The sequence below is a fragment of the Panthera leo genome, chromosome D1 (genome assembly GCF_018350215.1).
Source record: "Panthera leo isolate Ple1 chromosome D1, P.leo_Ple1_pat1.1, whole genome shotgun sequence".
Classification (NCBI taxonomy): Eukaryota; Metazoa; Chordata; class Mammalia; order Carnivora; family Felidae; genus Panthera; species Panthera leo.
Window position 1 is genome coordinate 2,733,706 of NC_056688.1, and position 20,923 is coordinate 2,754,628.

The window sequence follows — 20,923 nt, forward strand, 5'->3', positions numbered from 1 at the left end:
GGCCTGCGGCGCTGCAGGCGGGACCTACTTCCGGAAGAAGCCGTCCTTCGCAGGCTCTCGGGTTCTGCGGCCAGGCGCTGCCTGGAACGAGAGGCACCTGCGTGCCAGGTGCCAGAGGCTCCTCCTCCCAGACTCCGCCCACCACCGCGCAGGCAATCCCCGCTGCTCGTGGATTCCTCGCCCCGCCCCGGCCCCCCACCCCCACCCCAGGCCCCAATTAGAGCCACTTCGTGGAGGCACCTAACCCCACAGCCCCAGGCGCCTGGAACCTCTGTGGCGGGAACGCTGAGTGTGGGCGGGACTTCCGGAAACCGGGCCCAGGGAGTGAAATGCGCAGGCGCGGGCTACAAGCCCAACCGCGGAAGCCTCTCAGTAACCCCCAGAAGTGCTCGTGTGGTGATATGGGGCTGGGGCTACAATCCGGGTCCTGCCTGAGCTTCAGCAAACGTTCTAGGCCAGTGCGGCCCTAACGCGTGGGTCCACGGTGTCCACAGTGTGCAGGCTCTCGGGGGTCCCCTTGGGGGGCTCCTCTGGGGAGATCACGTCTGCGGTCCGTTCAGCCCTTGCCTCCAGCGCAGGGGACATGACGCCCCGTCTTCCAGTCGCTGCTGTGGACCGAGTTCTTCTCCGAGGTCTTATGAACAGATAAGACTCCGGCGTGTCGATTGTGCGCACGTTTGCAACTGGTGGAACCTCTTGATTTACCTCTGTGGTCTGGAGACCTGGGGGCTTTCCGGGGGAAAAGCTGAGACCGCCGGATTTCGTGGAGCGCGAGGGGATGCTGCGGAAAGAGCCGGGAGCCCCACGGAGGAACGTGGCGGAGGTGGTGAGCATTGCGCGTCCACACGGGACTCGTCCGCCGAGGACTTACCGGTTCGTACCTGTAAGATACACCAGCCCTAGGTTCCTTTGCGTCCCCCGACCAGATGACGTCAGTGCCACCTTGCCCTGCGCCCCCTCCCCCCCCGGCCGCGTCCTTGCAGCAGCTCCAGGTAGTGGGATGCTGGACAGGGGTGCAGGGCAAGGATGGGGGCTGGCGGGGCAGCCTCTGATTGACCGGGGTCACACCCCCTCCCTGACTTCCTTCCACCTCACTTTGCTGTTTGCATTTCCGCTGTTAGAATAGAGTCATTTCTTTGTCAAGATATAGGAGTTTGGTTCATAATTTGGGTGGTGAACAGGGATCCTTTCTATAGTCCATAAACATTTACCAGAGATCTTTATAGAATGTGCTAATTCAGTCTCCTACCATGTATTGAGTGACTTCTGTGCCACGTAATATGACAGGCACCTGGGTTGTGAAGGTAAATGGTATAAAGATGTGTGATCTGAGAGTTAAGGAGGTAGTAGGGGAGGCAGTGTATATAATTGTGAACACGGGGCACCTGGGTAGCTCAGTCTGTTGAACTTGCAACTCTTGACTTCAGCTCAGGTCATAATCTCACAGTTCAGGAGTTCGAACCCCATGTCCAGCTCAGTGCTGACAACTCTGCCTGGAACCTGCTTCGGATTCTGTGTCTCCGCTTCTATCTGTGCCTCCTCTGCTTGTGCTCTCTCTCAAATGTTAAAAATTAAAAAAAAAAAAAGTAAACTTGAAAAATAATTGTGAACATGTATATAGTGTAGTGGATTTAATATAAAGGTAGATGCAGGTTACAGAGCTGGGGGGGCAGTCATCTCAAATTCAGGAGCAGGGGTTTTTTGGAGACCTTACTGAACACCATGTACGCAGTTTGAGGAGTGTGTAGCAGTTTGGCTGGACAAGTGAGGTAGAGCGCTTTAAACATGGAGGGCAGATCATGCACAAAGTGACAAAACTAGTTTCTTTAGTAACATGCAAGAGATTTCATATAATTCATCACTATGGTTGGTATATTCCATACAGTTCTTGAATAGGATTTGTTATTTGAGTGGGGGTACAGACAAACAGTGGAAAGTAGGTTTAGGGATATGTGTATCAGCCTTACAATCTTGAAGATCTGATAAACACCTGTATCACATAATGGATAGTTCTTAAACCAAGCCTTGGATAGCTGATGTTTCAGTGCCATTAGAAATGATCCAGACCTTCTTGGATTAGTCCTAACTTGTACACATTTCACTCTTGTTCCCATCAAATATTCTTAACTCTTAGTTCTAGCCTCTTTCATTTAAAAAAAAAAATTTTTTTTTTTACATTTATTTATTTTTGGTAGACAGAGATAGAGCATAAGTGGGAGAGGAGCAGAGAGAGAGGGAGACGCAGAATGCGAAGCAGGCTCCAGGCTCTGAGCTGTCAGCCCAGACCCCAATGCGAGGCTCGAACTCACAGATCGCGAGATCATGACCTGAGCCGAAGTCAGACGCTTTTTTTTTTTTTTAAATTTTTTTTTTTAACGTTTATTTATTTTTGAGACAGAGAGAGACAGAGCATGAGCAGGGGAGGGTCAGAGAGAGAGGGAGACAGAGAATCTGAAACGGGCTCCAGGCTCTGCACAGAGCCCGACGCGGGGCTCGAACTCACGGACCGTGAGATCATGACCTGAGCCGAAGTCGGCCGCTTAACCAACTGAGCCACCCAGGCGCCCCTAGTCTCTTTCATTTTTAACTTGAATAACATCTGTTCTCATTTTAACTGTTTGCTATTTTTCAAAATTTTTGTCTTTAGATATTTTCTCCTGGATTCCAGAATTTCCTGGAATCTTGGATCTTAGGGTTGTTTTTGACCATCAGTGGTAGTGATGCAATAGTAGTAACCTTTTATTTTGTTGTTGTTGTTGCATTTGGCACTGATCTATAGGGAACCACACACAAATCACGGATGTTTAAAATTCCTAGTGTATTTTCATCTCCTGGATACCAGATACCAGTAACATACTGGGTCACTCTAACCAGGTATACAGTTACATTTTCAATTTCACCTATAGGATAGATGTTGATTAGGTAAGCATTCTTGTTTTTCCACACATTGGTATTTTGAAATTTCGAAAGTAATGTAAGATTGACTTGGCTACCTTCCAAAATAAAAAGAAGACCAGAAGCCCTCAAATAATGATAGGTATGGTTCCAGTGTCCACGTTGACATCTAAAGAACTTTATTTGGTGGTAATATCTCTTGTATGGTTACATAAAATAACTTACTTTACTGTTTGTGTAGAGAGAGAGACAGAGACAGCATGAGCAGGGGAGAGGCAGAGAGGGAGACCCAGAATCTGAAGCAGGCTCCAGTCTCTAAGCTGTTAGGACAGAGCCAGAGACACGAAGCTCAAACTCACGAACTGTGAATTAAGCGTCCAACTCTTGGTTTTGCCTCAGGTCTTGATCTCACAGTTTGTGAGTTGGAGCCCCGCATTGGGCTCTGTGCTGACAGCATGGAATCTGCTTGTGATTCTCTCTTTCTCTACCCCTCTCCCACTGCCTCTGTCTCTCTCAAAATAAATACATAAACCTTAAAAAAATTAAGTAACTTACTAGCATTTTTAACACTCCATAGGATGAAATATACATTATTTTCCCGTTAAAAGCTAACGAATCAAGGAAATTTCCAGCTAATTGAGAAATACAATAAAAATATAAATTTTGACAACATGCTTTAATTCTGCACCAAAGTATCAGTCTTAAAAATAACAGGAAGTATTTCAAAAGTATTTTTTGCTGTTCATGTAATAATCCTTAATAAAGTCATTACCTTCATTACTATTCTGAGGACATTCTTGTTTCAGGATCTGAAGCCACGGGTGAAATCAGTGCAGTGGAGTGCTCGATGCATTTAGTAAAAACTTAATAAATAGTAATTGATTGATGAAGTGTCAAAGCAGCTTTATTTTTTCCCCTTTGATCGTATCTACTCTAAAACACCCAATGGAAAAATACAGCTATTCAGTTGTTACATTATGCTCATGCAAAAAAATTAACTTCATATGAATGTAAAAATTACTTCAGAATTGAGTCAAATTGATTTGTATACATAGACACGTCCAGAATATAGGTATACTTGTATTTAGTTAAGATGTATCTGGTTATATAATCACTTTATTACTTCTCAAACTGTATCTTAACATGTCAAGGAATTAACATTTGACAGGAGTTAAGTTTTGCAAATCTTGATAATTTATAGGTAATAGTCACAAAGGCTATGTTATGAGAAACAAAAATTGTCACAGGCGTTAAAAATGACTGATTAGCACTATAATTCTTTTTATCAGAATTGTTAAATGCTGGCTTTCCCTATTACAGCCTTTTATATCACCTTTTAAAACTAATAATTTAATCAATATGATTTGATTAGTATTATTAATTCAAGTCACTGCAGTATGGTAAGGGTCTAGTCTTTGGAGCTCAGTGTCTGAGTATGAATTCTGGCTTTGCCACTTTCTACACCTAAGACCTTCAGCAAGCTATTTAACCTCTCTCTCAGTTTCTTTTATAAAAAAAAATAGGTATAACAATATTCATTTTATAGTGTAGTTATGATAATTAGGTTAATGTTTATAAAGCACTTAGAATAATCCTTGGAATATAGTAAACTCTATGTAAATGTTTTCTCTGTAGTAATGTAGGTAAATGAATAAATTCTCAGTGAACAAAATTCTTACAACACTGAAAACTGTAAAGAGGGATTCAGTGAATCACATACCAAAACAGTTTCATTACCAAGATAGAACATTTTGTGAATATTATTTCAGAATTTTCTCTTTGAATATGTATGAAACGAATAATGGATTGATAACTTGGAAAGAAAAATAACTTTATAAGAAGTATTGTTGTATGGGCTTTTTAAAAATAAAATAGCATTAGATATGATTTTGAGTTTAATAGATGAAAAGGAAACTAAAGTGTAATTGATATAATTGCCAAAGTTCAGATAGTTAACGCAAATTAATATTTTATAAAGGATCCCTCTTTTAAGAAAAGAGATTGTAAAACTCATTAACATGTTAGAATCTTTATTTTTTAAATCTGTTTTAAATGACTTGTTATGAGAGGTGAACTGATTAACCTTCCCATTCATTTTTTTATACTTCTTCCCCTTACCAGTATTTCCTCCTTGCATTTCAAGGATTCAACCAGAATTTATCTTTAGGGGAGGACTAGGTGGCTTAGTTAGTTGAGTGTCCGACTCTTGATTTCTGCTCAGGTCTTGATTCCAGGGTCTTGAGATTGAGCCCTGCGTTGGGCTCCGTGCTGACGGCTGGGAGTCTGCTTGGGATTCTCAATCTCTGTCTCTGTCTACCCCTGCCCTGCTTGTGCATGCATGAGTGGTTGCACTCTCTAAAAAAAAAAAAAAAAAGATAAAAAAAAATTAACCAGAATTTATCTTGAAATTAATTAGCGTGTTTGTCTTCTGTGGTGTGTTTTGTGGTATTTTGCAGCTTCGGCTCTCCCTTGTGTCCGACGACCTCTCTGATCACTTTTCCTGTTATGCGTGTTCCTGACTATTTCAATTGTAAGAATTACCTTCATGTTGAGTCATTCTCTGTCTACACAAGTGGTTGTCATCTTTCCATTTGTTCTCATTTATTTTACTTTAGTTTTTGCCTCCGTAGTTACTGAGATCACTCTTATCTGTTCTCCTTATCATCGATTTGATTTTTAGGAATGTCTTGTTTCCTGTTGTTTCTAACTTATTAGGTAAGAGTCAATGCTGTGTTTGTTGTCAACATTTTCCCTTGGTCCCCTACTTATCATTCTGATTTTAGTATGTTTTTTCCTTATTGAGGTCTTTTTTCATTTGTTACATGTATATTTTTGAGAAATTATCTAACATGAGGCAATTGAAAAAAACCTCCTTCTATTGCTTGAGTTACCTTTTCTTCCAGACTGGTTTCTTCATTTTTCCTTTGTCTGCCATTCTATTTTGACTTCGTATTTTTGCTGCACCATGCCTGTCATTTGTATGCCATTTATTTTCATCTTGTGCATACTCTGCTGTGATTCTAGAACGTCTGCTTGCTCTGATAAAGTTATGGGTAAGTTCTCCTTGACACGGCCCCATTTGTGCTGTGATCACTTTATCATCCTTCGGAACTACAGGAGCTAGAATCAGGTATTGCTTTGAAGACAACTGTTCTGTAGTTTGAGGGTTGAGTGGAAAATGAAGTGGTAGGCCGATTGAAAACCTGTATTTGCTCTCTGTTCTGAGATCCTGTTACGTGTGACCCCACACAGGGCTTCATCGGGATCCACCAGTGGGAACAGGGCCTGGAAGCTGGCACGTCCTGGTTATTGTTCTTTTTACTACTAAGATGTTGCTGAAACATGTATGGGCTTCTGATAGATATTAAGGGTTTTTGCCTTACTGATTAAGTTTTTTACAATTTCCTATTTTCTCCCTTGACCTGTATCTCTACAAACTGGAGGGTATTCATGAAAACTCTGAGAATTTTTCAGTCATAAACCTTGTGTAATCATGTTCCTTCCCTTTCTTTAATTGCTGCGTGTATTTATAAAATCCAGCCATCCATCCTTTTATCTGTCCATCAATGTTTTAATGACAGGAAACTCTGTAATGCTAATTTATTTTGCCATCGTTAGTCCCATTTTATTTCTCTTTATTTTTTTATTTCCCAGTTCTTTTTTCTTAATTTGTCCTTGTTACAATATGGCTTGGGATTTGGCCCACATTGTAACTAAACTTAATGACTCTTGACTCAAAGGTTTAAACCAGTGGTATGAAAACACTGCTTTTAGCCAAAATGTATACACAACCTTGAACCTGGAGTATTTGAATTATTGGTGGTACCTCCGTGACATCAGTGCCGTGATGCATCATGATGGCGTGTCGAGTTCATTACCCAGTTCATTACAAGGATCATCATGAGGACAGGGGGAGCTCAGTTGTTCGTCATTGGTCTTTCCCAGGGAGGTAGATCGCCCCATCACTTCATGCCTCACAATGGAGCAAGCACTGCTTCAACTCGCAGAGGTTTAAACACAGATGATGGTGACTTTTGGGGACAGTCCTGGACTTTGTTCTGATGCTTTCAGTGTTTAGACTTCCAGTAAGTAGAAGTGTGCTATAATGGAGTAATCAGAGATTTTTCTGAGTCAGGTAGACTTGGTTTCAAACCCTGGATCTATTAGCTCTGTGATCCATTGTAAATTCTTTGGTCCCTGTTTTTATTGTGTGATCTGTAACTTATCAAAGCTATTTGAAAGGATTAAATTAGATTAATTACATGTGCACAGCACTTGAAACATTGTAGTTGCCCAATAAATACTGTCTTCCCCACTATTCATTTATGACTGTTTTTAGGATTGTTAGTGATTGCCTGTCAGTTCTATTCTATGGTAGAGAAAAGCAGTAATTGGTCTTTTTTTCCTCAATATTGTTTTAGGCTACCATAAAATAGATTTTGGCATCAAGGAAGGCACACATTTTAGTTTTGCTCTGTTCTGCCTGATCACGTGCTGTCATGGGAGTCCTCAGGACCAATGTTGTCAATTACACTTTGACAAGGTCTCCACATAAGCTCTTAATCCCAGAGGTGTAGTTTAAAGGGTAGTAGTTAGGAGGCCAGATTTTGGAATCAGGTCTCTTGAGTTTCATTGTAGGCCACACTCACTTGTATTTTGGTCAAGTTACTCTTGGCATTGTGTACCTCAAATTTTTTCATTTCGGCGGTAAAGTGGGCAAATAGTTGTTAAGTGGTTTTTATGAGTACTCACCAAGCTAATTCATGTGAATTGCTTAGCATACTTTGTGACATGGGGAACATGTAATAAATGTTATTGTCTCTTACCACTAGGGGCATTGTTAAAAGGAAGATTCAGTTCAGTGGTTAACTCAACATTTTCTTGATATCTTCATTCTTATAGGTAGGATTAGCTGCTGTCTCCTTTGTAGCCCCAGCTAATGTAGTATATACTGCTATGATAGCATAGTTGACATTTTATCACACCTTCCAAATTACCTATTGTTTCCTGCTCTCAGTCTGCATACCTTAAAGGGCAAATACTACATTTATTCACCTGTGGATCTTTGATACTTGGCACAGCCTAGTATGTAATACGTGCTTGATAGGTGTTGTGTAGTGATTAAGAATGAAAGCTCTCGAGAGAGACTGCCTTTGTTTAAATACTGGTTTGGTCATAGACTAATTACTTAATATCCCCGTGACTCAGTTCCCCTTTGGTAAAAGAAGGGTAATTATATGCCTACATCATTGGGTTGTTACAAAGATCAAATGAATACATACACATGCAGCGATTAGAGCAGGGCTTGGCCTATTTTGAGAGCTCAATAAATAGTAGTTTTCAAACACTTCTCTACTGTTGTAAAGTTGAATTGGTATATGAAAAGAAAATGGTAAGGCATGTCATGGTCTAACATGTAAACATGAAAGTTTCAAGTCCTGACTGTCAAGGGAGTATTACAGGATATTTCCTCACGGCCAGAACAAGTCCAGAGTCCACATTCAGAAGATTTTCTTCATCTCTTGTTTATCTTCCTCTGGGAAGGAGCCATTTTTTATCACTTCATAATCACGTGAACCTGGTCTGCCTTCTTCTCTCTGCCCTCTGAGTACTTGCTCAGAGTCCCACAGCTTTACTTGGGGGACATTGGTTTCCTCTTCCTGGCGTTAGTCTGTCCTGACTTCAAGATGGCGACATTTTCTGGAGACATTACTTTTTCCCATTGCATTCTTTCCTGACTTCACAGATTGGGCCTTACCCGGTGAAGAGACCCACTGGCTGTTTCAGTTTGCTGAGCTTTAATTTCATGGTCCACTAGGGAGAAGATTCTTTGATGTTATTCCTAGTAGCCATTGGAATGGGGTGACGCAGGGTGAACAGAGCAATAGAGGAGATTTATGTTGACTTGTGATGTCTAATAGCTGGCCATTTGTGGCAAACAATAATAGACAATTCCTTAGTGGAACAATTTTAATCAAAAGCAAGCAGTATTACCTTCATATTTTTCTCCCTTATTGACTGTTTTCAATTTATATTCGTTCTTAGTATCATTTGGTCAGAATTGGGAATATTGCAATTTAAAAATATATATATATATAAAAATCTCTCCCTGTTTTATCTGTATGCATACATAAATATACATGCATGTATCCTTTTCTAACCCATTGAGCCAAAAGAGGGGAATTGTTTTGAGGGTATGAATCATGCCATTGATTTCACCATCCCTGGTATCTAGCACAGGCCTATTATAGATAGGATAGGCATACCCGGTAAATGCTTATCAACTGAATGAATACAAGTTTTCTGTAAGGTGGTCCATTTCGACTCACTGAACACTCTGAATATTTGCCGTGTTCAAAGCCCAATAGCAAGCAGTGTCTCCTTCGTTTCCCAGTTAGTCCTCCTCATAATCTTCCCATAGATCAATTCTGTTAGTCTCCTTTTATAGAAAGAGAAAAATAGACCAGCTAGGTTAAAATCACATCCCCAGGACCCAGATTAGGGTATGTTTATAAATGAGAATGGCCAAAGGATCCAAGATTTCTTACATTTTTTTTGGTAACATAAGATAACTTCATGTCCATACAGAAAGGCAAGTCCAGTTAAAGCGTTTATATTTGCATGAGGTAATTATACAAGTGAGTACATGGAAACTACATTTCACGCAGTACACCAAAGCAGCGGAAGTGAGCTGTGTGTGTGTGCGTGCACGCACATGTACACATGTTCATAGAGGCGTGCATATATATTTTAGGTGAGCGAGTTTTTGTAAGTAATCGGTTAGACCAGAGGGAGGATCCAATTGGCATATAATGAATGTTGAGGGAGATTCAGAGAGAGGGTTGATAAAGATCTTAAACTCTAGGCTGAATAGTTGATATTTTACGAGAATGGATAAGTTCAGGATGGGTTCTTCTGCGGTGCATTAACAGCATGAATAATGCATCAGAAGAGCGCTCTGATCCTTATGCACAGTAAAGGTCTTTGGGTCGAACTCAAAGCTGTCACTTCATCTTGGCTTGCTTCGGGTTCATTGTAGTTCAGAGCGTTGTGCTGACTTAGCACAGGGGTCCTTTTTCTCTTGCATACCAATATTTCACATATTTAGTAAGCTTTTACGTATGTTTCGCCTGATACCTACTTAAGCTTGTTTCCGGAGCATAGTCCTAAGCAATCAGCAGTCCCTAAATGACTATCTGCGGGACTTGTGAGAATGCTCACAGCCCAGTGAGCTGGAAGAATTTCCTGGAGGACTAGAAGCATATTGTAAGACCAGCTTTCAGGATCCTTGTGGTTTGTCATGCATTCCTGAGTAAAATAGATGGCATAAAATATTCATTTAATACAACCTTGCTTCATGCCTTTGGGGAGGTTACAACCCACTGTAATTATTATTAGCAGACCATACATCAACACATAGGTAATGAAAGAAGTGCGGGACTTAAAATTACAGCCCAAGTTTAGTCTCACCACAACTAACAGTTACCAGAGAGGGATTTTTGAGGCCACAGATAACCTAACTGTTGACCTAAGGAACCCTACCAAGCAAGACTCTCTCTGTACATTTTGTTTTTCTGTTGAGATTGTTGTAACTCAGTCCTTTTGAGACCATAACTCTCCATGATTTAGTTCTTTTGGTCCCATGCCTTACTCTGTTTCATACTTTATGTTCCCAGTAATGCTACATAAAGCTTTCTGTAAGTTCTATGCTCTTTCTTGCTTTAGTGTTGAGAATAATGCCGTCCTTTTTGCTGGGAATGTTCTTTCTTCCTCTTATTCTTTCAGATTCAGCTCAGTTTGTCATGGCCTTCCATGACTGTAAAGACTGGGTGTGCCCTTTCCTTATCTGATAGTTGGTTCTCATTTTTGTAATAGTCATATAACTACTTTTTATGTTTTTTTTTTTTTTTTTCTTTTGCTGGGTCAGATTCTGTGTCTTAATCATATTTTTAACTCTCAGTCCCTAAAACAATTGTAAGCACAGTCTTGGGACTCAGTAATAGTTTGTCGAGTCATTAGCTTTAGGTTGTCCCACTCCGTGCAGGAGGAGTTCCAGCTTGAATATTTAAGGAAATGTTTCTGGAAGACTTGATAGACAAAGAAAGCTTTTTACTCTGTCTTAACCAGTTAGATCCCAAAGATCCATCAGGGAGATAGCAGGGTACGATGCTTACATAATAGAGTAAGGTCTTTATAATTTGTTGGTTCCTATAAGTGAATAGTAAAGACACATAGCTATAGGTGAGGGTCAAATACCAAGAGTTGGTCAGGATGCCAACATTTAGTCTGGGAAGGAAGATCTGAGTCTTAGGGATGTTGGGACCTCATTTGTGTCTGACACCTGTGAAAGTTAGACCCTTAAAAAAATTTAAGGTCAAAATATGGCAAAACCTACCTGGGAGACATGGCTGGCAAGGCAGCAGACTGATTACAGTGGATTCGACACATTGTTGTGGACACAGACGTTTTTGAGCATTTTTTTCCAAGGCCTAGTGTCTGGATCCTGAAGAGTCTCCCACGTTAAAAATTGTGGTGATCGTTGAGCCTTGATGTGACAGCATGATGGCAGGCTGGAATCTGCTAGGATAAGGAGGAGGGGTCAGATTCAGGCCAGAGTCTTTTGTAGGGCCCCATGCTGCGAGTTTGAGGGGATTAAGAATTCTAACTTCTGAATGCACACTTGAATGACTGATGTGGAAAGGCTGTGTTCGGAGGTAGAAGAAAAGAATTGAGATTCCAGATAAAATTCTCCGGTGGTCATTTTCTTGGGACCTGTCCAACATTGTTGCCGGAGATGTGGCTGTGATTAAGACTCTGGGGGACACAAGCAATAGATGGATCAGAAGGAACACAAGTGGAGAGGTTCATTCAGGATGTGTCGGAGACGGTGGTGACTGACGAGGACCTTCCCCTCCTCCTGTGTTTCACAGTTCCCGGTGATTTGTCTTTCCTCCTCCCCGAGTTTCTTAAGGTTTGATGAAGAAGTCCAACCAGATTCAGAACCAGGTTATGAAAGAGTCTTCAGCAAATCCACTTGGTGGTGTTCCATGCAGATTCTTGGAGAAGTCGCTGTGACTTACATCGTCTTTTATGGTAACTGTTGGAAGAGACCAATCTTTTCAGCTTGAGGCTTCCTCTAGTAGGAGACAGAATTTTTGCTTTATTCCGCGTCTGTTGAAAAATGGGAGCTCCTCACCCATGTGACTTTGCTTTCTTTCCGCTCTGGTTTCAACATCGTTCTCGTTGGCTTAGATCGTTGATTGACATTGTTTCTTCAGTCTGTCTCCCTATTCTAACCATGCTTTGGTTTTTTTCCTACAGATTTTAGGACTCTCATTTCATTGTACAGGATGACTTTTAATTTAACAGTACTCGTTAGTTAGTTCTGTTTGTTGAGTTAGTTCTGTTTACCAAGGCTTCATCCTCCTGCACCCTGGGACTGCTTGTCTTTGTGTAAGCTGTCCTCCCTGGGCAGAATAGAAAAGCCATAAACTACAGAAAACCTTAGATAGTACTGATTTGGTAAAATTTAGATTGATAACTGATAGTTTATATTTTGATAAGTTCTGACAAATTCTCTCTACATATCCAGATTTCATGGGAAAATTAATATAAAGACAAAGTGCAAACAAAAAAGAAAAAAAACCATTTTATCCAGGTTTTTAAAAGCCCCCCCCTTTTAAAAAAAAAAAAAAAAAAAAAAAAAAAGCTCTTCCTTCTCCATGGTAAGCACTGAGGCCCAGATATGTTAATTCAGTTCTCTGGAGCTGAGCCGTTGGTCAGAAATAGAGGGGAACAGACAGCAGGCTCCAGTTTCCTAGTTCTGTAACCACGGGGACAGCCTGGGTCCCTTTCTCTGAGCTTCTACCTTTAAACTGATAGCGTGAAAGAAATTCCATTCTTCAAAATGAAAGAGAGTGTTGCTTTTGTGTAACGTTACAGTTCCTTTGTAGCGCTAAGAATGTGTTGTAGAAAATATATCATTCCCAACTGCAGCAGCATAAAAGATAAAATACAGGGAAATGCTCCCATTTTTCTAGGTTACCTGAGCAGCCAGTGTGCACATTTGGAATAGACTTGCTGTTTGGGCCTAAAACCAGCGTTTTATAGCATTTTTGGATGTCGCACATCTCACTTGGCTTTAAAGTTTGCAGTGTGTACTGAGAGGCATTTCTGTGTCTCTTTTTTAAGGCCTTTTAGGGAATTGTGGAGATGTTAAGTAGTTCAGGAAGCACGTTAGTACACTTGTAGATAGGCTTGAAGGTCATGAGAAATTTGTGTTTTGTCATTATTTCACTTATGTAGAAAAATGTTGAAGAACTCTCAATGTGCCCCAATAATCGCACGTTGAGCTGCAGTAAAAAATTACTAGTGGCTAAATTGTTGTAATTTTTATTTTTATATTATTGTGAGTTCAAAAGCAACCTGCCTTATGATCTTAATTCACCCTGTTTCTTTTCTTAAATGCCTTTCGTAATTTTTATTCCTGTTTTCAAAGGTTGGACAAAAGCTCCAACTAGACAGGCAGGCTGCCTTATTTGTTAAGCTTTATTAAGCTTTACAACACATAATATACTTTATTTCATGCCTTAGCCCGAGGCAAGCGTGGTAGTGTGGGACTTCGGTCTTTTATTGAGAGCGTACAACGCTCTGTCTACAGGCTTCACACACAATCACAAATAATGTTGTGTTATGCAAAGAAATTAAGAAAAAATGTAAGTTTGACTTTCTGATGCTGTGCGACACAAACATAACCACCCATTCTGCCCACGTACCTGTGTCTTTGGTTATAAAACAGCATGTGATAGGAATAAAAGTTAATTGAATAATTGCTTTTGACAGTTTTTAGTTCCGCATTTTTGAGGAATTGAATTAGTTTTGGACATAGGCTGTGTTGAGTAAAAACTCTCTGGGGCACCCGGGTGGCTCAGTCGGGTGAGCGTCTGACCATTGATTTTGTCTCAGGTCATGGTCTCACGGTTCGTGAGTTTGAGCCCTGTGTCTGGCTCTGTGCTGACAGTGCTGTGCCTGCTTGGGATTCTCTCTCTCTGCCCCTCCCTTGCTTGGCTCACTCTTGTGCGCTCTCTTTCTCTCTCAAATAAATAAATAAAAACATTTAAAAATTTATTTAAAAAAAACTCTAAGAAGGTAAGTGCAGAGCTCGGTGCCGTACCATCCTCAGATTTTCCCAGAGCCCCCAGTCTTGCCCCCTTTGCCCTATAAACCCCCCTTCACTCCTGTGAACAAACTGTAGTGCCTGTAATACCTCAAAGAAGGATCGTTAGGGAGGTGTTTTCTAGAAAATGTTTTCCAAATGGCGTATTTAACTAAAATACTACTTCCCCATTATAGGTAGCTTTAACTTATTACATATTAAAATAACAGACCAATGGAATAGAATAGAAACCCCAGAACTAGACCCACAAAGGTATGGCCAACTCATCTTTGACAAAGCAGGAGAGAATATCCAATGGAAAAAAGACAGTCTCTTTAACAAATAGTGCTGGGAGAACTGGACAGCAACATGCAGAAGAATGAAACTAGACCACTTTCTTACACCATTCACAAAAACAAACTCAAAATGGATAAAGGACCTGAATGTGAGAAAGGAAACCATCAAAATCCTAGAGGAGAAAGCAGGGAAAAACCTCTCTGACCTCAGCTGCAGCAATTTCTTACTTGACATATCCCCAGAGCTAAGGGAATTAAAAGGAAAAATGAACTATCGGGACCTCATGAAGATAAAAAGCTTCTGCACAGCAAAGGAAACAATCAACAAAACTAAAAGGCAACCAACGGAATGGGAAAAGATATTTGCAAATGACATATCGGACAAAGGGCTAATATCCAAAATCTATAAAGAACTCACCAAACTCCACACCCGAAAAACAAATAACCCAGTGAAGAAATGGGCAGAAAACATGAATAGACACTTCTCTAAAGAAGACATCCAGATGGCCAACAGGCACATGAAAAGATGCTCAACGTCACTCTTCATCAGGGAAATACAAATCAAAACCACACTCAGATATCACCTCACGCCAGTCAGAGTGGCCAAAATGAACAAAACAGGAGACTATAGATGCTGGAGAGGATGTGGAGAAACGGGAACCCTCTTGCACTGTTGGTGGGAATGCAAACTGGTGCAGCCGCTCTGGAAAACAGTGTGGAGGTTTCTCAAAAAATTAAAAATAGGCCTACCGTATGACCCAGCAGTAGCACTGCTAGGAATTTACCCAAGGGATACAGGAGTGCTGATACATAGGAGCACTTGTACCCCAATGTTTATAGCAGCACTCTCAACAATAGCCAAATTATGGAAAGAGCCTAAATGTCCATCAACTGATGAATGGATAAAGAAATTGTGGTTTATATACACAATGGAATACTACGTGGCAATGAGAAAGAATGAAATATGGCCCTTTGTAGCAACATGGATGGAACTGGAGAGTGTTATGCTAAGTGAAATCAGAAATACAGAGAAGGACAGATTCTGTATGTTTTCACTCTTATGTGGATCCTGAGAAACTTAACAGAAGACCATGGGGGAGGGGAAGAAAAAAAGTGGTTAGAGAGGGAGGGGGCCAAAACATAAGAGACTCCTAAAAACTGAGAACAAACTGAGGGTTTATGGCGGGTGGGAGGGAGGGGTGGGTGGGTGATGGGTATTGAGGGGACCTGTTGGGATGAGCACTGGGTGTTGTATAGAAACCAATTTGACAATTTCATAATAAAAAAATAAAATAACAGTAAACTGAATTATTAGGAAATTAATATCACCCTATGTTGCTTATTTCTTCTAAGCATTGTATTTTATTAAAAAAATTTTTTTTTCAATATATGAAATTTATTGTCAAATTGGTTTCCATACAACACCCAGTGCTCATCCCAAAAGGTACCCTCCACAATACCCATCACCCACCCTCCCCTCCCTCCCACCTCCATCAACCATCAGTTTGTTCTCAGTTTTTAAGAGTCTCTTATGCTTTGGCTCTCTCCCACTCTAACCTCTTTTTTTTTTTTTTCTTCCCCTCCCCCATGGGTTTCTGTTAAGTTTCTCAGGATCCACATAAGAGTGAAAACATATGGTATCTGTCTTTCTCTGTATGGCTTATTTCACTTAGCATAACACTCTCCAGTTCCATCCATGTTGCTATTTTTAAAATTTTTAATGTTTATTTTTGACAGAGAGAGAGAGAGAGAGAGATAGAGAGAGAGAGAGAGAGGGAGGGAGGGACACAGAATCTGAAGCAGGCTCCAAGCTCTGAGCTGTCAGCACAGAGCCCGACGCGGGCTCGAACTAACAGACCGCAAGATCATGACCTGAGCCGAAGTTGGATGCTTAACCGACTGAGCCACCCAGGTACCCCAACATTTTAATATTATAATACCTTGGACTGTTGTGGAAATAATTTTATCATATATTACCTATTCTATTGAAATGCATTTTAAAAAATTTAGTTTGATGTAATCAGATATGACTGTTGGAATTAATCATTGTCTCCTAGTTTAGCTGCTATTTTTATATAGTAAATCATTTCTTATTGTTTCTATTGATTATTTTACTATTGAGACCAAAAATAAAAATAATAAGGATTTCCATTGGAATGGAAAAAAATGCTAATCTTCATGGGAATGAGAAAAGAAGAAATAAAGTCTCAGGTATTCATTCCTAAAGCCAATTATGAACTAAAACAACAAACTTGATAGCACATTTTACCAGATTATTTTGAAGGCTTTAACAATTTATTTATTATTAGGTATTTCCCTGTGTCTATAAGCATGTGCATGGTTCATCGATTTTACGCATCCACTCCTGCTGTTTCTGGAAATAACTCTCTACTTCAAAATGTATTCTAATCCCCTATCAAATTGTTTGAGTTCAAGAAAAATCATGAACATAAAAAAACGGCAACTGCGTTATCAAACTTATTTTTCTTCTCGAAGGGAAGGGGACATGTTAATAGCAAGTTGTACCGGTCATAGTTTTTTTTAAGTTTATTTTGAGAGAGAGAGAGCAAGCACAAGTTGGGGGAGGGGCTAAGGGGGGGGGAGAAGAGAGAAGAATTCTGAGCGGGCTTTGTGCTGTCAGCACAGAGCTGGACGAGGGGTTTGAACTCACAAACTGTGAGATCATGACCTGATGAAGAGTTGGACTCCCAGATGAATGAGCCAGCCAGGTGCCCCAGTCATACTGGCTTTTAAAAAATTACGGGATACAGGGGCGCCCAGGTGGTTAGGCGTCTGACTTCGGCTCAGGTCATGATCTCACAGTTGGTGAGTTCGAGCGCTGTGTCCGGCTCTGTGCTGACGGCTCAGAGCCTGGAGGTTGCTTTGGATGCTCTGTCTCCCTCTGTCTCCACCCCTCCCTAGCATGTGCTCTGTCTCTCTGTCTGTCTCTCTCTCAAAAATAAATAAACATTAAAAAAAAAAGTTATGGGATATAGACAAAGTTGATTTAGTGTACCTTCTTAACCTAAATTAATGGTCTTATTACCGTCTGCTTCTTGCTGGACCCCCCATCCAGTCCACCTCCAGAAGCAACTCCAAACGCTCTATCTAGAGCACCCCTACGTGCTAACCAAAGATATTTCCAGTATTTTATTGTGAATGTTGGGTTGGTTAATGATATATCAAGTAATAGCAATAGTCCTGACTTAATGAGCTGTCAACGTGTGGTCGGCATTGTACCCATCAGTGTATCATGTGTTGGTTTATTTAATCATCACAAAAATTCTGTGAGATGGTTGCATTATTCTCACTTCTCAATGAGGAAATTGGGTCCAGAAAGGTAAAGGCAGTGAGCTCCAGGGCTGGGATTTGAATTTGGGGCCGTATCGTTCCAGAGTCCATTGTCTACTCAGTGATCAATGAAACACCAGGCTAATCAGCTCATCTAGCGGTGATGTCAGTTCTATGAAGTACCAATAAACTGTTTCCATCCCCTCGATGGCGATTTGGAGACACGTAGGTGATGTTCTGGTTGTGACCATGATTGTGAGGGGTGCATCTGGTGCTGGTGGGGCCGGTGGAGGTAGAGGGCAGTGTTGGGCAAGGGCGCCAGACTTCCCGCACTTCTTGAGACAGTTTCATGCAAAAAGAACTTCCTCATGACCTGCTGAATTTTGAAATTCAGGTATCCACGAAAGTGAGGAATTTGATCACTTTTACCTGAGCCTAAAACCTACCTCTGCTTTACATATAAGTGCACATTTTTGCTTTTTTCTCAGTTTTAATATACACTAGATTTTCAAGGATGCAATCACCATACAAATTGAAGGGAGAGCATACTTTTTTCTTGAGGGGTGGGAGTTGTGCTTAGAATTCATGGATAGCAAGCCAATTGTGGCCTTTCAGTTGTCACTAACGCTCATGTATATCTTTCTTAGGAGCCGTCACATCCTGTGATTCTACAAACAGATGCTCGAATCTGCCCGTTCCATCATTTTTTTCTAGTATAGTCATGCCTGATGATTTAAATGACATGATGCATTTTTTTACTAAATTGCTTTTATTTTGTTACTGTTTGTATTTTTATTTTCTCCTGCAAGTTACACTAAGTGCATAATACTACTTTTCTTTAAAGAAATTAAGTGGGTAGTTAGATTATGTTACCTACTGGTTTCATTTTTGCACAGTGAAAAGTGAAGGTTATGTGAAATATTTGGTGAGGTGAAGTGTGTTGGGTCTGATAACCACCATTTCCTTGTCACTCCCTCCATAGGAGGGCCTGGTAAGCAGGAAGTAATGGCCCTTGATTATAGGAGCAGTTTCTGTCTTGTGGGGTCTCTACAGTCTAAATTAACTTTTTCTCTGTCCTTTGGGATGTTTCAGGACCCTTCATTATCCCAGCTGCTAATTCCTTGTTACTTGTACTGTAGTGAAAACTATGGTCTGGAGTCTAGGAGATGAAGCTTAAATGCTAGTTTTCATACTTTTCATTTGGGAGACTGCACAACAATTTTCATTTTTATGAAGCTTGTTTTCTTCATTTAAGAGCTAGAAGCCAGGGGAGTGTGGCTGGCTCAGTCTTTAGAGCGACTCTTGATCTCAGGGTTGAGAGTTCGAGCCCCACGATGGGTGTAGAGATTAGTTAAAAAAAAATCTAAAAGCTAGAAGCCAGTTTTCTATTCGACAAGATTGTGGTAAACAATAAACAGTAATTATGTGCTCATAAACAATAACTGACAATGATATGTGTGTGTGTGTATATGTATTTATATGCACCACATAGGGTCTGTCACTGAGTTTTTAGTTACATGACACAGTTCCTCCTGAATCCCACCCAAGGAATAGTTGTACATTTTCTTTGCTCTGTGTGTGTGTGGAATGTCCTTGTTCCCTGGTTTTGTTCTCTCTCACGAGCTGCCTGCCTGCAGTCCTCTGGTGCGGCCCCTTTTGCGGTTCTACAGATACCAAGTGTTTGCTGACATGTAGCTTAACGGGCTGTACCGTTTTCCCCAGAAACTGGACATTCGGGAAGCTGGGGGACGGCTTGTGCTCCTGACTGAGGAGCAGGGCACTCTTCTCCTTCTCCTTTCCCAGCCAGGAAGGCCGTTCCCACAGGGTTCAAGACAGGCTTACTGTCTCCAGTGCAAATGATATTCCAGCCCCCAAGGAAGCCGCCATAGTGTGAAGTCCTTGAGTGGATGTGGAAGGAAGGCGTGAAGTGTGGGGGACGTAGCAATTTTACTTTTAAACCTTTATTGAGTACCATTTCATGTGAGAAAATACACATGGGATATCACTCGTTCAGCAGTAGGAATAATGACAGTACTAATGACAAAAATGGTGACCCTTCATGAGTCTAGGTGTTAAACAGTTAGCTAGTCACTTTAAATGTATTATTAGGTCGATTAGTACATAGTAAATTAGGTGGTGAATGTGGTTGCCCCACCATTCTACAAATAGGGAAATGTGCCTCAGTTCACCTGGTTTATAAACTGCAAAACTGAGATTTGATCCTGGGTCTGTCTGATCTGAGACTCCTGCTCCTTCCAGATCTAATGGAAATCCCGATCTGTAACGTACATACATCTATGGCATAAGAAGTTCTCTGAAATATAAGAAGTTCAAGTCTGTAACTTTGGTCTTGTCAGTTGATGAATAAATAGATTCTTCTGATTACTGAGTTTAGAAAATAAATTGTTAATTGACCTTTTTTTTTGATGTCTCAATAGTGACTTTTTAGACATTTCCCAAAATAGCTTTCAGTGAACAAAATTTCAGAAGTCTCAGAAAAGTACACTAAGGTAGTACTTTTGAAACTCACTGCACTGACATAATAGAAAATAAAAAAAATAGTGATTTTGATTGTAAAAGCATAAAGAAATTGAATTCAGCTTCAAAGGGATGCTGCAAAGGACTTTAAGGGTACCACCAAGATTTTATTAGACCACGGTGATCTGCTTTGGAAGCCTTTGAAGTTAAATACCCCTGCGAAACTTGAAAGTATACAGCTTAGAACCCAGAATAAAACTGCTGGGGGCCTCTCATCAACTACTTAGAGGAATTTTTGAATTGGCAAAGAAAATCGTATTTGGACATTGTGTGCGTTACTCAGAACAAATCCCAGAGAATTGACAAATTGTTTGAAACTTAAACTGGGCCTCTCCACAAGCAAGCTTGTCTTGATTACATAAAACACTCCTCTCTCCTTCGAAAATGGAGACATGTGTTCAAAAGTATGGGCTTGAACCTTAACATTGCAGTTTATTGGCTGTGTGGCTTTGGGCAAATTTAACCTCTTCACCTCTAAATGTTTACATCTTTAAACCAGGGTACCAGTCCCTACCTCCCCTGTAGAGTAAGAGGTATTAATAATGCTAAGTGCTTGGAATAGTGAAGAGCACACAGTGTATCTTCCGTAAATCACTAGGAAGTATGCTTTTCCAGATTCAAAAATTCAGGAATAAAATCAGAATTTTTGAGATGCATTGGAGTCCAGAGAAAACACCCGAGTATCATTCTGCCTGATTTTATTCTCAGAATTCTTTTTTACTTAACAATTATTTTTCATCCTAACATA

At 40.6% G+C, this 20,923-nt stretch overlaps 1 long non-coding RNA gene across 1 annotated transcript in view; it reads left to right on the plus strand.

The window, feature by feature from the left end:
* Window positions 1–413: 413 nt before the first annotated feature.
* LOC122200893 overlaps window positions 414–20,923 on the plus strand; it is a 156,513-nt gene continuing 136,003 nt past the window's right edge. The window contains exon 1 of the long non-coding RNA XR_006193974.1: window positions 414–873. This is a non-coding gene — a long non-coding RNA (uncharacterized LOC122200893). The remainder of the gene's footprint in view (window positions 874–20,923) is intronic.